The sequence below is a fragment of the Acomys minous genome (assembly GCF_964271855.1).
Source record: "Acomys minous genome assembly, chromosome: 12".
NCBI lineage: Eukaryota > Metazoa > Chordata > Mammalia > Rodentia > Muridae > Acomys > Acomys minous.
This window is the reverse complement of record NC_140493.1, coordinates 83696784-83709635: the sequence shown is the minus strand read 5'-3', so window position 1 is coordinate 83709635 and position 12852 is coordinate 83696784. Positions and strand designations below refer to the sequence as shown.

The window sequence follows — 12852 nt, the reverse complement described above, 5'->3', positions numbered from 1 at the left end:
TTGTAAGACTCTTCTGTAAGCTCTAGGAAATAAATATTATGATCATTCACTTCTTCTTCACTCCATAGAGCACAATAATGAAAGATATCTAGAGATCAAGCTCCTAGCCACGTCCATAAACCTGTATAAGAAGATTACACGTGCACAGATGATTTCCTAAGCAGGAACTAGCTAACCCTTTATCAATAACATAACCAGGAGATCTTGAAAGAACCACACTGTTCAGACCTGCTTATAGAAGAAACACATAATACCATGCTGTAAACGGAAAGATGTGTTGGGTGTCTGTGACCTGCTTGTGAATATAATGGACTTCATTAGTATTGCTATTTTCCATCACATAATTTGTAAACCTTCTAAAATTGATGGAAATGAAGAAAAGTGATGGGCAAGGCATGTAGCTCACTGGTAGAGTGTATGCTGAGCATAACTGAAACCCTAAATTCCATGTCAACATTAAAACACACAAATAAAAATGTTGAAACACCTGATGTATCGAACTCTGGCCATGCATGTTAAAAGCCACCTGACTTCTCTTGGGATAAGTTTCTGATGTGTGAAACTGTTTGCAAAGTGTTATTCGAACATAGCATGTGCCTGCAAACACACTCTGGATGAAATGCGAACTCATCTTTTTTCAAGCATAATGACTATATCAAAAAAGAAAGGAACAGATTCAGGAAGGGGTCAGCTGAAGATGGAACTCAGCTGGCAAAGTACTTGCACTACACACATACACACATAAGTATGTACACAATATACCCCCACACATATAAGCATGCACACACATACACTACACAGACATATCTGTATATACACATGTACACACCTCTAAGCATGCATACACACATACTGCACAGACATATATAAGTATATGCACAATATACTCCATACACATATAAGCATGCATGTGTAAGGCCCTCTCTCTCAGCCAGCCTGGGAACGTGACCCAGACAAGCTTGGGAAAATGACCCAGAAAGAATTGAAGGCCAGCTCAGCTTCAGTTTCTGAGATCAAGGTGGCCAGCCGAGATAAACAATTTCAACTAAGGTAAACAATTACCATCTGGAAATTCTCTGAAAACTCCCCAACACCCCTCCCTGCAGTAGCCAATAACATTTAGACAAGCACCCTCAGTGACGACCAGAGCCAATCCTAACATAGGGCACGCAGCCCCTCCTAACCTTTGCGGTTTTAGCCTTTAAAAATAGTCTGTAACAGTGACTCGGGGTGCCTCCCTCCCAAGTGAGTGCTGAGGTCCTCTGACGCGTGTCAGCAATAAACCTCGTGCTTTTGCATCAACACTGTGGTCCTCGAGTGGTCTCTCGCGACGACCCCCCACCCGACTCTAGGGTCCAACACATGCAGTACACCACACACACATATAAGCATACACACACATATACTGCACTCACATATAAGTATGTACACATGTACACATATATAAACATGTACACACAGAAAGATTCTGCACAGAAAAGCAAACAATCAACAGAGAGAAAATATTGCCTCATCATTTATTTGTAAAGCAGTTGATAACACTACATAAGAAACTCAAATAGCTCAATAATGTAGAAACAAATAACCCAATTAAAAATAAGCAAAGGACCCCAATAGGCATTTCTCAAAAGAAGACAAAAGCCTCGTGAAATCATAGTCCACATTACTATTCATCAGACAAATGCCAATTACAACCATGATGAGCTACCGCCTCCCTTGTTACAAAGGCTATTATAAAAAAGATGAACAGGGCACTCATGAGCTATTGATAAACATACATTTATTGTTGTTGCTAACAATAAGAAACTGACTTGATTGGATGGGAAATCCTTGTTTATGAAAAGTCAATTCTTTGTTCCTGTTTCCAGGACTCTTTCTCTGTGGATTTTGACAATTCAATTAGAATGTATCTCCCGGCAGCTCCGCTCCCACTTGAAGTTTCCTGGGCTTTCCTGGCTGTATAATTAGTGCCTTTCATCAGATCTAGAAGGTCAGCTCTAATTTCTTTCGTTATTCTTGTTAACAGTTGGTCTTTCTCCTCTCTTTCTGGCACTTACAACACGTATGTGTTTCTATGCTGACAGTGCGGCAGAAGGCCTATAATGGAGAATTTTTAATTGTCAGCTCGTCATATATAGTAGAATCCTCCTTGGAAGGGATCCTCAATTCAAAGATTTTCTGGATCAGGCTGGCCTGTGGATATTGCCTATAGCAGACTGATCGAGGATCAGTGTTGGAGGATCCTGCTGAATGGTGCGGAACAAGGCGTGCAGAGCGACCTAAAACAAGAGGACCCTAGCGAGAATGCCTCTCTCTCTCTCTCTCTCTCTCTCTCTCTCTCTCTCTCTCTCTCTCTCTCTCTCCTCTTGACTGGGGATGTGACACTTTAAATTCCTGCCTCTGTGAACCCCCTCATAACAATGACCTGTGTCTGGAACTGTGAACCTAACAGCTCTCTTTCCCCTAAGCTGCTTTTGCTCAGGCTACTTCATCACAACACAACGAAATCAGCAGGGGCGCCAGAGAGCTTTACTATGTGCTTCAGTACTTTGTCTCTGCTATTCTGACTGGGTAACCTCAAGTGCCCAGTCTTCTTGTTTGCCTGTTTGATTTCTGGGTGTTTGTTTGTTTCTTTGTTTTGTTTTGTTTTTTTAGACAGGGTTTCTCCGGCTGTCTTGGACTTGCTTTGTAGATCACTCTTGCCTTGAACTCACAGAAATTGGCCTGCCTCTGGCTCCCCAAGAACTGAGACTGCAAGTGTGTGCCAAGTACCAGGCGTCAAGTGCCCAATCCTTCAACTTACCAATTCTTATATAATTATTCAACCCAAATACTCTTGTACCAGCTAGTGAGAAGGAAAAGAAAGAACGGGGGAGGGAAAGAGGGACGGAGGGAAAGCAAAAGGGGGGAATGAGGGAGAGAGAGAGAGAGAGAAAAGAAGAAGAAGAAGAAGAAGAAGAAGAAGAAGAAGAAGAAGAAGAAGAAGAAGAAGAAGAAGAACCATTCCAGTTTTCATCTCTGGAAAAATTTTTTGCTCCTTTTTGAAATTTCAGTCTCTTTATTAAGAAATCTTGCTTTGTTCAAATCATTCTTCAATTAATTTATAGTTTTGCTTTGAATTTACCTCGGTTCCTTGAGAATTTTAAGGAGTTCATTTAAAGCCTTTGTTTGTAAACCTAAAGCCCAGTTTCTCCAGTGGTGCCTTTGTTGGTTTACATTTTGTACAGTGAAGAGTTTCTTGGTTTCCTCGTGCCTCATAATATTTTATTGACAAATTGATATTTTCGATATTACAAGGAAGCTTACTCTGGAAATCTGATTCTTACTCTTCCCAGCTGTTAGTGCTTAATGAAAACCATTTGTTTATCATTTTTTCTTGTGTGTGTGTGTGTGTGTGTGTGTGTGTGTGTGTGTGTGTAATGTAGTGGTGTGGTGTGGTGTGGTTATGGGTTTGTGGGTATGTGTGGTGTATGTGTGGTGTGTGTGTGGTGTATGCATGGTGTTGTGTATATGTGTTGTGTATAGGTGTGTATGTATAATGTGTGGTGAGTATGTGTGTGTGTGTATGTGTGTGTGTGTTTTGCTAGGTATAGAACATAGCTTCTCCTGCACACTAGACAAACACTTTACCAACTGAGCTATAAATCCCAGACCCCTAAAGTGTTTTCAGAGGCTCCATTCCTTGACCTGTGTAGTCACCGAAGCCCCTCATGTGTATGGTCAGTGAACTCCTAAGGATCTCCTTAGATGCCTAAATGTTACAGAAAAGAAGAAAGAATGGTACTCTATCTCTTTCAACCCCTCTGTTGACTTTGCTGGGGGATCAAAACATACAATCGAGGAGTAGTTGAGGGCAAAGTCCCTGTTGTCTGTATTGGGGCTAAAAAGCTACAGAAGCAAAGCAGACCACTGTCTCCATGGTGACCTTTTCTTATGCTGTGTTCGAAAGCATGGATCAGTACAGGCACAACATAAAGTTTAAAAAAATTTACAATTAACCAGCTTCTTTTCATAAACACACCTCCGTGCCCTGCAATAATTACACTCCACAGGTCTGAATTCTTTGGTTCTCATGTTTCTTGTAGGCATAACAAGCTGTTTGAGTCGATAGAGAGACAAAATCTAGCACTTCCTACTTGAATGAGTCACTGTCCTCGTTGCTGTGAACAAATGCCTAAAAGAAGAAACTCTGAGAAAGAGGGATTTCTTTGGCTTCAGTTTCAGTTCATGACAACAAGGAAGTCACGGCACACAGTCAGGGTCCTGATGCATCAGAAAGCAATACTCGCAGGCTGGAATTAGAAGCCAACCTCACTTTCAAACTCCACTTCCAGAAGCAATGTTTTTTCCCTCCAAGCCAGGTCACTGTCTCAAGGGTTCAAACGCCTTACAATAAGCTGGGAAGCAAAGGTTCAAACACGTGGACCTGTGCTGCAGATCTCACATCCAAGCCTTAATTGCTCAACAATTCCACTGGTACAACTATTCCTTGATTTTTTTTTTTTTTAGCATTTATGCGTTTTGTATACTCAAAAGAAACTAACAAAGAAACAAACATACACACACAGAGACAGAGACAGAGACAGAGACAGAGAGACAGAAAGACAGAGAGACAAGGAGAGAGAGGCAAAGGATACGAGAGAAGATGTCTTTTATATTGTTGTCATAAAACACCATGAACAAAGCAACTTATAAATGAAAAAATTAATTTGGCTTATGGTTTCAAGGGTTGGAGTCCATGATGGCAGAGTAAAGGAACAGCTGCAACTATGAGAGGGAGATGGGGGTGGAGGAGGAAGGCTGAGAAACCTCAAAACTGCTCCCAATGGCACACCTACCTCAATTCCAAGGGCCACTCCTGATCCTTCTCCACCAACAGGAAACCAAGCATTCAAGCATTTGAGCCTACGGGAGTGCCTTGGAGACAGGGTGCCTTGATGGAATTTCCTGTTGCTGTGATAAAATACTCCCACAAGAGCCATATAAGAGAGGATTTATTTGGTTCACAATCCCAGAATACAGTCTATCATTGCTGGGATGTCAAAGTAACAGGAACTCCAAGCAGCTGGCCACATTGTATCCACAGTGAGGAGAGACGAGTAATGACTTAATGGACGCATACTCACGTTCAACTCCCTCTTTTTCCCCCCTTTCATTCTTGTATCCTCCCATGATTTGTTGTTGAGACCTGCATTCAAGGTCCTTCCTACCACGTTTAGCTCAGTTAAGAAAATCATTCACAAGAATGCCTGCAGGCCAAGCTAATCTAGACAATCCCTCTTTGAGACTCTCTTCCCAGGTAATTCTACAAGGGTGAAGTTAAGAATCCAACTAACAACAATAAATAAATAAATAAATAAATAAATAAGAAAGAAAGAAAAGAAAAGAAAGAAAAAAGTAGAACAATTTTTACAATTTTTATTGTATGACATGGTATAAACAAGTAATTTTTATACTATGTTTTTATTAATTGTTTTAGAATTCATACTTACAATGTATTTTGGTTATATTCAAACCACTCTTGCCCTAACTCCTCTCAGATCTATGTCTACCTTAGCCTTTCCCAAATTCGTGTCTTTTTTTTTTTCTATAACTCAATGAGTTCAGTTTGTGCCACCCACATACTCATGTGTGTGAAGCTATTCCCTGAAGCATGGTTGATATACCAGGAGTCACACCCTTAAAGAAAGTTGAACCCTCTCTTCCATGGAAGCCATCAACTCTCAACACCTCTTCAGCTTGGGCAAGGCTCATGAACTACTCCCCATCCACGCTGGAATGTTGGCTTGTGCAGGTCTGACAATATCATCTCCTTCCCCCGACGGCTAAAGGACCACCATCCTGGGAGAGTGTGTGGATACATTGTAAGAGCCAGTGGCTAGGAAAGACTTGGGCTATCTAAATGTTTAATTCCACACTCTAGCTGAAGTGGAAGTGTCTGGTCTCTTTAAAAACTCGTTTGAGTCATGTGATGGTTTTTCTGGAAACTGTCTTGTGAGAGGGCATGTGATGTTTAGCTGACAGGTGTGAGGAAGTGACATATTGAGAAAGACTATAAGTCGAACCACATAGACAGTTAGACAACGCTTTTACGTTGCTACTCCATGCAATGCTTTGCTCTTCACATCTCAGAAAGAAACGTTCCAGAGAACTTCTCGTGGGACTCAGGCTGATTCTGGCTGCCTCTGCTGACTGCTGCCAACTTGGTAGACCCTTGCTGTTTCTGCTGGATCATCGTTCCACCACTCCGGATTAGCATTGCTATTTGGTGTTTACGGTTAGACCGGACTGCTGGTATCCTGGCAACGCAAAGTGGAAGTGGCCGAAGGAACTACGTCTAAACAGGTGCGTCACCCCTTTTTCCTACTCTTTCTCTCCTTCCTTTGATTGGTGGGACAGACATGAGGTTGAAGTGTTTAAGAACCCTAAATAATGTAGGTTTTATTAAAAAAAAAAATCTAAGCCTACATCTAGTCGTAGGGTAAATAGAGCCTTGGTGGAGCTGAGCTTTTAACGGTAAGGGGAAGCAGATATCAGAAGCTCAGAAAAAAAAAAAGGTCGCTGCCTTGAGTTCTCTCTTTCTGCTCGATGATTATTAACTTCCTTGTGTGAACATCAGGATGAAGGAATTGCCCAACTGCTAGCACAGTTGTGCTCTTATATTTTAATATTTGTTTATCCTTTCTGGGATTATTTTTCTTTCTTACCATAATTGGTCACCCAGATAAATTTGCAGCATTGATTTTATTTTAATCAGCATCATTATGCATTCTAGTTCTTTTATTTTAATGACATTTTTCTGAAGCTCCATTACTCTCCAGTCCTAATGGACCTAGCTGAGCTGTGCTGGCAGGGGGTTCTCAATCCAGTCCTCTTCCCCTTGCCCTATGTAGTGAATTTAGTAAAACCCAAAGGGGAAAAAAAACATATTCCAAACTCTCCAAGTGCTAAATGATTAATACACCAATCTAATTACGTGATGCTTTAAAATACATATTGTGTTTAGAGGGAGAAAGGAAAGGCTCTTCCAAAGCAGTTCTAAGGAAAACAAATCCAAATTGCATTTGTTAAGCAATCCACTAAATCCCAGCAGGGGCTCTTTCCCCACAGGGCTGCAGAAACACTTCCAAGATATGACAAGGCCTGCTGCAAAATGCACAGGTCTTCAAAGGAAGCTCTGACCTACTTTGTTTCTGCCCAGTCTTGTACTGTGTGCTGGCTGCTCTGACTTTGGGAGTCACACAGAATTGGTTTTCTGCAACAGGGTTTGGTGGGCAGTCTGCTCATAGGAGCCAGAAGTCAAGTGGGGAATACGGAAGCGTCTCATCTTCACCTGATGATTGGAGGCATTGTACCAAATATTTTTCTGGGAGTTAGAGGAGCCATTTGCTTTTATGCTTTCAGTGTGCGCCTCCACGAGACAAATTACCTTAAAAATGAGGAGCAGTGTAACTTTTCATACTATGGAGCAGCACATCATTTTAAGCAGTGGAGTGATTTCTAGCATGCCCTTCCTTGGGAGGTCTCACGTGGGAAGCAAATTAAGACCCTCAGGAAAGTTCCTGCTGTAACTTAATGAGTATGAACACAACAGGGCTAGCCTCGGGAAGCAGATAGCTTGTTACACGCACGATACACTGCTCCGCCACTGTCCTTGAAATGCAGAGATGCTTCAGTGCCTCACCACCACCAAATTAGGCAGCTGCCAGTAGGCAGACTTACTGTTTTCCAACTGAAAACGATGGCTTGATTGACATCGCTGCCATATAGGTGTCATTAGGCCCTCTTGTCCCCAGGCTCTGCAGCCAATTACAGATGACGTTCTTCTTGGATGTGATTATTTCTCACCTGGTTTCTCCTACATCAGACTGGGCTTGCAATGGCTTGTGTCCCAAACTGCCCCAATTCTACCTTTTTCTGGTACCATGGACCTATCTGAGGTCCTGCATTTACCTTTGAATTGTTTCTAGCCTGAGAAACCTGATTATCTGTCCGCAATGAATAGTGTATGCTGCCCTCTAGCAAGCTCTCTGTCTACTTCAGAGTCACATACAGTGTAGATGGGGGATAAGCAGTTGTTAGAGAAACGTCTTCAAAGATTCCCCTCTTTCTAGAAGCAAAACACCTCAGCAGAGAGCAGAGACTCAAGAAGAGAAAGAGAGAAGGACAGAGAGGGAGAAGGAAAGAAAGAAGGTCTTTTGAAGATTTCAGATTTATAAAGTTAGTCAACTTTTAGGAACTAAAGTCACAGACGAAATTTTTGAGAGAGCCTAACTTTTGTGAGTCTTTTCCCTAAGGGATTCACCAACTGATAATTGATACAGACAAAAAAAAAAGGCTTGAAGCCCATCAGAGAGTGTGGTTGCAGAGTCAGAGAAGGTTTTTAAGTAGTGTTGAGGAAGCAGGACAAATTTCTGATTACAACATCAAGACAGTGTAGGCTTATCCAGGCAGTGATGGGGTACACTTTTAATCCTAGCACTCAGGAGGCAGAAGCAGGCTGATCTCTGTGAGTTTAAGGCCAGCCTGGTCTAAAAACAAACAAATAAAAAACAGCAAAGCGAACAAACAAAAAGACAGGAGGCTTCATGAGTCAGTAGTCATTGACTATAAATGGTTTAGTGTGATGGCGCCTCATCCTGAGATGCTCTGACTGCCAGGGTATCCACAGTTGAAACAATAAGAATGAGGACAAAGCCAAGCTAAAGGGGAAAAGTTAAAAAAATCAAAAACAAAAACTGAGCTTTCAAAAGTCTCATTGTTCTAGAGAGACAGGGGCTGGGGTTTAAGGATTTCTGAGTAAGAAGACCACGGATAAAGACTTTAGGGTTAGGAATTTTAAAGGCAATAAGCCCTAAGAGATAAAATATAAGAGAACACAAAATAGAGTGAAAGTTCACCTCAAAGCATCTTGACTCCTACTCCCAGCAAGAAAAGGCTATCAGCCTTTACAACACTACAGCAGACACTAAATCAGATCGCTTACAATTTTGTGGATATAAAGTGCCAACTCAGTAAAACGTTTCAACTTGATCACAAGAATCGATCAAAGGAAATGAATAAGGGGAAGAGTTTCACGGCTAATGCAGACATTAGAATGAAAAGAACTTGAACTGTGTTTGGCAGCTTTAGAAACACAAGTGGTATAGGTGGCACTCACTGCAGAATTGGGGTCTAGAATGAAGAACCAAGTCGACTTCAGACTGAAAAGTACATAAAGAGCCAGAGGTCAAGGAGGAGTTCCTTTATTCTCCTTTAATTCCTTCCAAGCAAGACCCTAAGGTCTCTCTTGAGTTTCAGATTAGGGAAGCCAAGAATTGGTGAAATATCAGACATTGACCTCTGACATTCTTTAAAAAAAAAAAAAAAGTTTCAAACCTGAAGAACAAACCAGAATCTAAGAGCTTTTCTTTCTTTCTTTCATTGTCCAAACTCAAGCTAGCTTTAAAAGTAAGTTTCTATAGTAGAAATGAATCAGTAGAACAAAAATAGACTAAACATCAAGTTGATCAAGGAAATAAAATTGTCAAATTGCTGGGAAGTGGTGGTCCACACCTTTAATGCCAACACTCAGGAGGCATAGGCAGGTGGATCTCTGTGAGTTCAAGGCCATTCTGGTCTACAAATGAATTCCAGGTCAGCCAAGGCTACATAGAGAGACCCTGTAACAGAAAAAATTGTCAAATTTGTTAGATTGCTAGTTATTGGTCTAGAAACAGACTGGTGGATCAATGGAATCGAATAGAAGACCCAGAAATAAATTCACACACCTACAGGCATTTGATCTTTGACAAAGAATCCAAAACCATAAATAAGCACTTTGCAAATCAATTTGGTACTTTCTCAGAAAATTGAGAATAGTTCTCTCAAGACCCTGCTATACCACTCCTAGGCATATGCACTTATGTGTAGACACTGGCCATTTTCAAAAAAGCAAATATAAATTCTGTGGTTTTTAGTCTCACCGGAACTTTAGAATTTGACTGCAGTGCACACTGATACTTAGCTATCACAGAGCTGAAATGGAAAAATAAACACACCCAGGAAATAGTGGTGAGTTCATACACCACAATGCTATATGTGGTATAGCATACACAAAGTATTTCCAAACATTAATCAAAAGAGCACAATAGGAAACAGAGTCACTAGGGACGCACAGGACTGGGTTTGGAACAAGGCTTTCTAGGTTTGCATCTTTACTACCTCAGCTCACAGTTATGTTGACTTGAATGGATGACTTCAGCCCTCATTGCAAAGCTGCCATGATTCCTGCAGAACTTTAAGACCTAGCTTACCACACAAGCAATCACTTAAAATACCTATAATTTTACTAACCTACAGCTTCTTACTGTCAAAGTACAAAAAAGAATGGAGAGAAGTCCTATGTGCATGCATTAAAAATAACTATATTGTTCAATTACCCAAATAGATCTACATATTTAACACAATCCTTATAAAAATACCAATGCTATACTTTTTAGCAAGAAAGTAATTATAAAATATATATGGGATACAAAGAGTCATATACTAGAGTTCTCTAGGAAAACTGAACCAATTAGATGAAATACATGCATATATATTTATTTAAAGAGTTTATTAAATTGCCTTACATTAAAATAATAACAACAGTTGTCTCACATCTAAAAATAAGACAGACATCACTGGGCATTTGGGCCAAAAATTATAAGTGTTACTCTAATATACTTTTAAAAATAAATATTGATAAAAATTTTGAAAGAAAATGTAATATAAACACATAATAGAGTAGTAGTTATAAAAAAATGAAATTCTTATTATTTGTGACAGCATAGATGGTCTTGGACATAATGAGATTAAGTTTAAAGAACATAAACTTCCCAAGATAAAAAGGAGATTTACATGTGTCCCTTACATATAGAAACCTGGAAATTAATCTATTAATATATATTACATATGCCTTAAAATACTTATATATTACTGTATTAATAAAAATAGTAATCTTGGTTATTAATGGTATAGGACTCTTTATAATCCACAAACTCTACTTTTCAAAGATATTCTAGAGATATACTAGGAAACTAGTGTCGTGTACATAAAAAGACTTTGTGTACAATATTGTTTTTACTACTGAAAATACCAAAATAGGCTACCATTTAAAAATCACAAGAAGGCTGAAGAGATGGCTCAGTGGTTCAGGGAGCACGCTGACTGCTCTTAAATTCTAAGCTACTCAAGGTTTGTATCTTGAAGGTGGATCTGCCTTCCTTCAGTATTTTTTTTCTCAGATCCCCAAGTCATGATTTAGTCACTTATTCCCATCTTATAGATATTCATGTGTAAATTCACCATGTGCTCATCTGAATATGTTTACAAATAGACTCTTAAATTATATTTAAAAAAAAAAAAAAGAAGACCAGAGTTGTTCTGAGCGCTCATGTCAAGTGGCTCACAGCCACCTGTTTCCCAGCTCCAGGCCACCTGTCACCCTCTTTTGGCCTCTTTGAACATCTGCATTTGTATGCACATATCCACACAGACACATACACATAATTAAAAATTTAAAAGGTGTCCTTAAAAATGATTAAATAATTCAAATCATGAGAAGTAACTGTAGCTTTTGACAAAGAAGGAATAGTCATCATTTCTTTTTAAATAAGATGTGTCGGTGTAGTGACAATGGTTTAACACACCACAATCAAATGCATTTCTGTGTGTGGACAGGGGTCTCACTGTATGTTTCCCAAAGTCCTGTGTTGAAATACTGATTAACAAAGGTGGCCATGTCAGGAGGTGAGGACTTTGGGACATGATTAGTTTCTGAAAGCTGAAGTGTCTTAAATGGAATCAGTTTGTTCATAGAAGACAGAGAAGAAAACTAGCTAGTCCCATTCATCATATGGGAACACAGGAAGAGTTTGCTTGTATGAAAGTGCTCTGCACTGGATACCAATACACTGGCATCTTAGGCTTCATCTACTCCACCTACAAAATGGTGAGAGATAAATTCTTGTGGTTACTAAGCTATACTGTTTATTAAAATTTTGTTATAGCAGCTCAAAAGACTGAAAGGAGCTAGAGTGATGACTCAGTGGTTAAGAGAACTGGATGCTCTTCCAGAGAACCTGGATTTGATCCCCCAGTATCCACATAATGGGTCTTTATGCAATCTGTGACTAGTTACTAGGGATCCCATGCCACCTTCTGGCCTCTGTGGACATGGTGCTGCACGTGGTATACACGCATACATGCAAGAAGAACACCCATACACATGAAATAAAAAATGGTTAAGAGTATTTTGTGCGAGTGAGCAAAGTGTATTATAATTTGGATTCTAAAAAAGCATTATCATGTTTTCATGTGTATGTCAAAATTGTAAGCTGTGTTTTAGAGTGAAGATGAAATGTACCATTCAAAAACAACTTGTGTGGTTTTAGAATCAGAATGTCTTCTTTGGTTTTCCCTCTCATATTTTTCACAAAGAAGGAAATGTGTGACAATCACAAACCACCCAAGACACATAAATAAATCAGAAGCAAAGCAAGCACGAATCCAAAAATGCAAATGAAAAACAGGCTATTTCCTCTACCCTAAAAACTACAAAATGCTTGGAATTAACACGGCAAAAAAGAAACAGGAAGCACAAACAAAGCAAAACAGCTACAAAAAAAGTTTATTGTAGAACATAAAATGGAATCTGAACAAATACAAACTCATATCTCTTTCTTTATGAGGATTTACTCTCATAAACCACTTTTCTCCCTAAATTAATATAAATTTCATGCAATTCTAGTTGGAAAGACAACATGAAATCAAGTTAAATCGTGTAAGTAGATTTTAAAGTTCACTTCAAAAGAAAATATTTCTTTTTTAAAA

The 12852-nt window shown here is 39.6% G+C and overlaps 1 long non-coding RNA gene across 1 annotated transcript in view; it reads left to right on the top strand.

Annotated features, from left to right (window-relative positions):
• Positions 1 to 6129: 6129 nt before the first annotated feature.
• LOC311578323 overlaps positions 6130 to 12852 on the top strand; it is a 58105-nt gene continuing 51382 nt past the window's right edge. Inside the window, exon 1 of the long non-coding RNA XR_014772833.1 lies at positions 6130 to 6345. This is a non-coding gene — a long non-coding RNA (uncharacterized lncRNA). The remainder of the gene's footprint in view (positions 6346 to 12852) is intronic.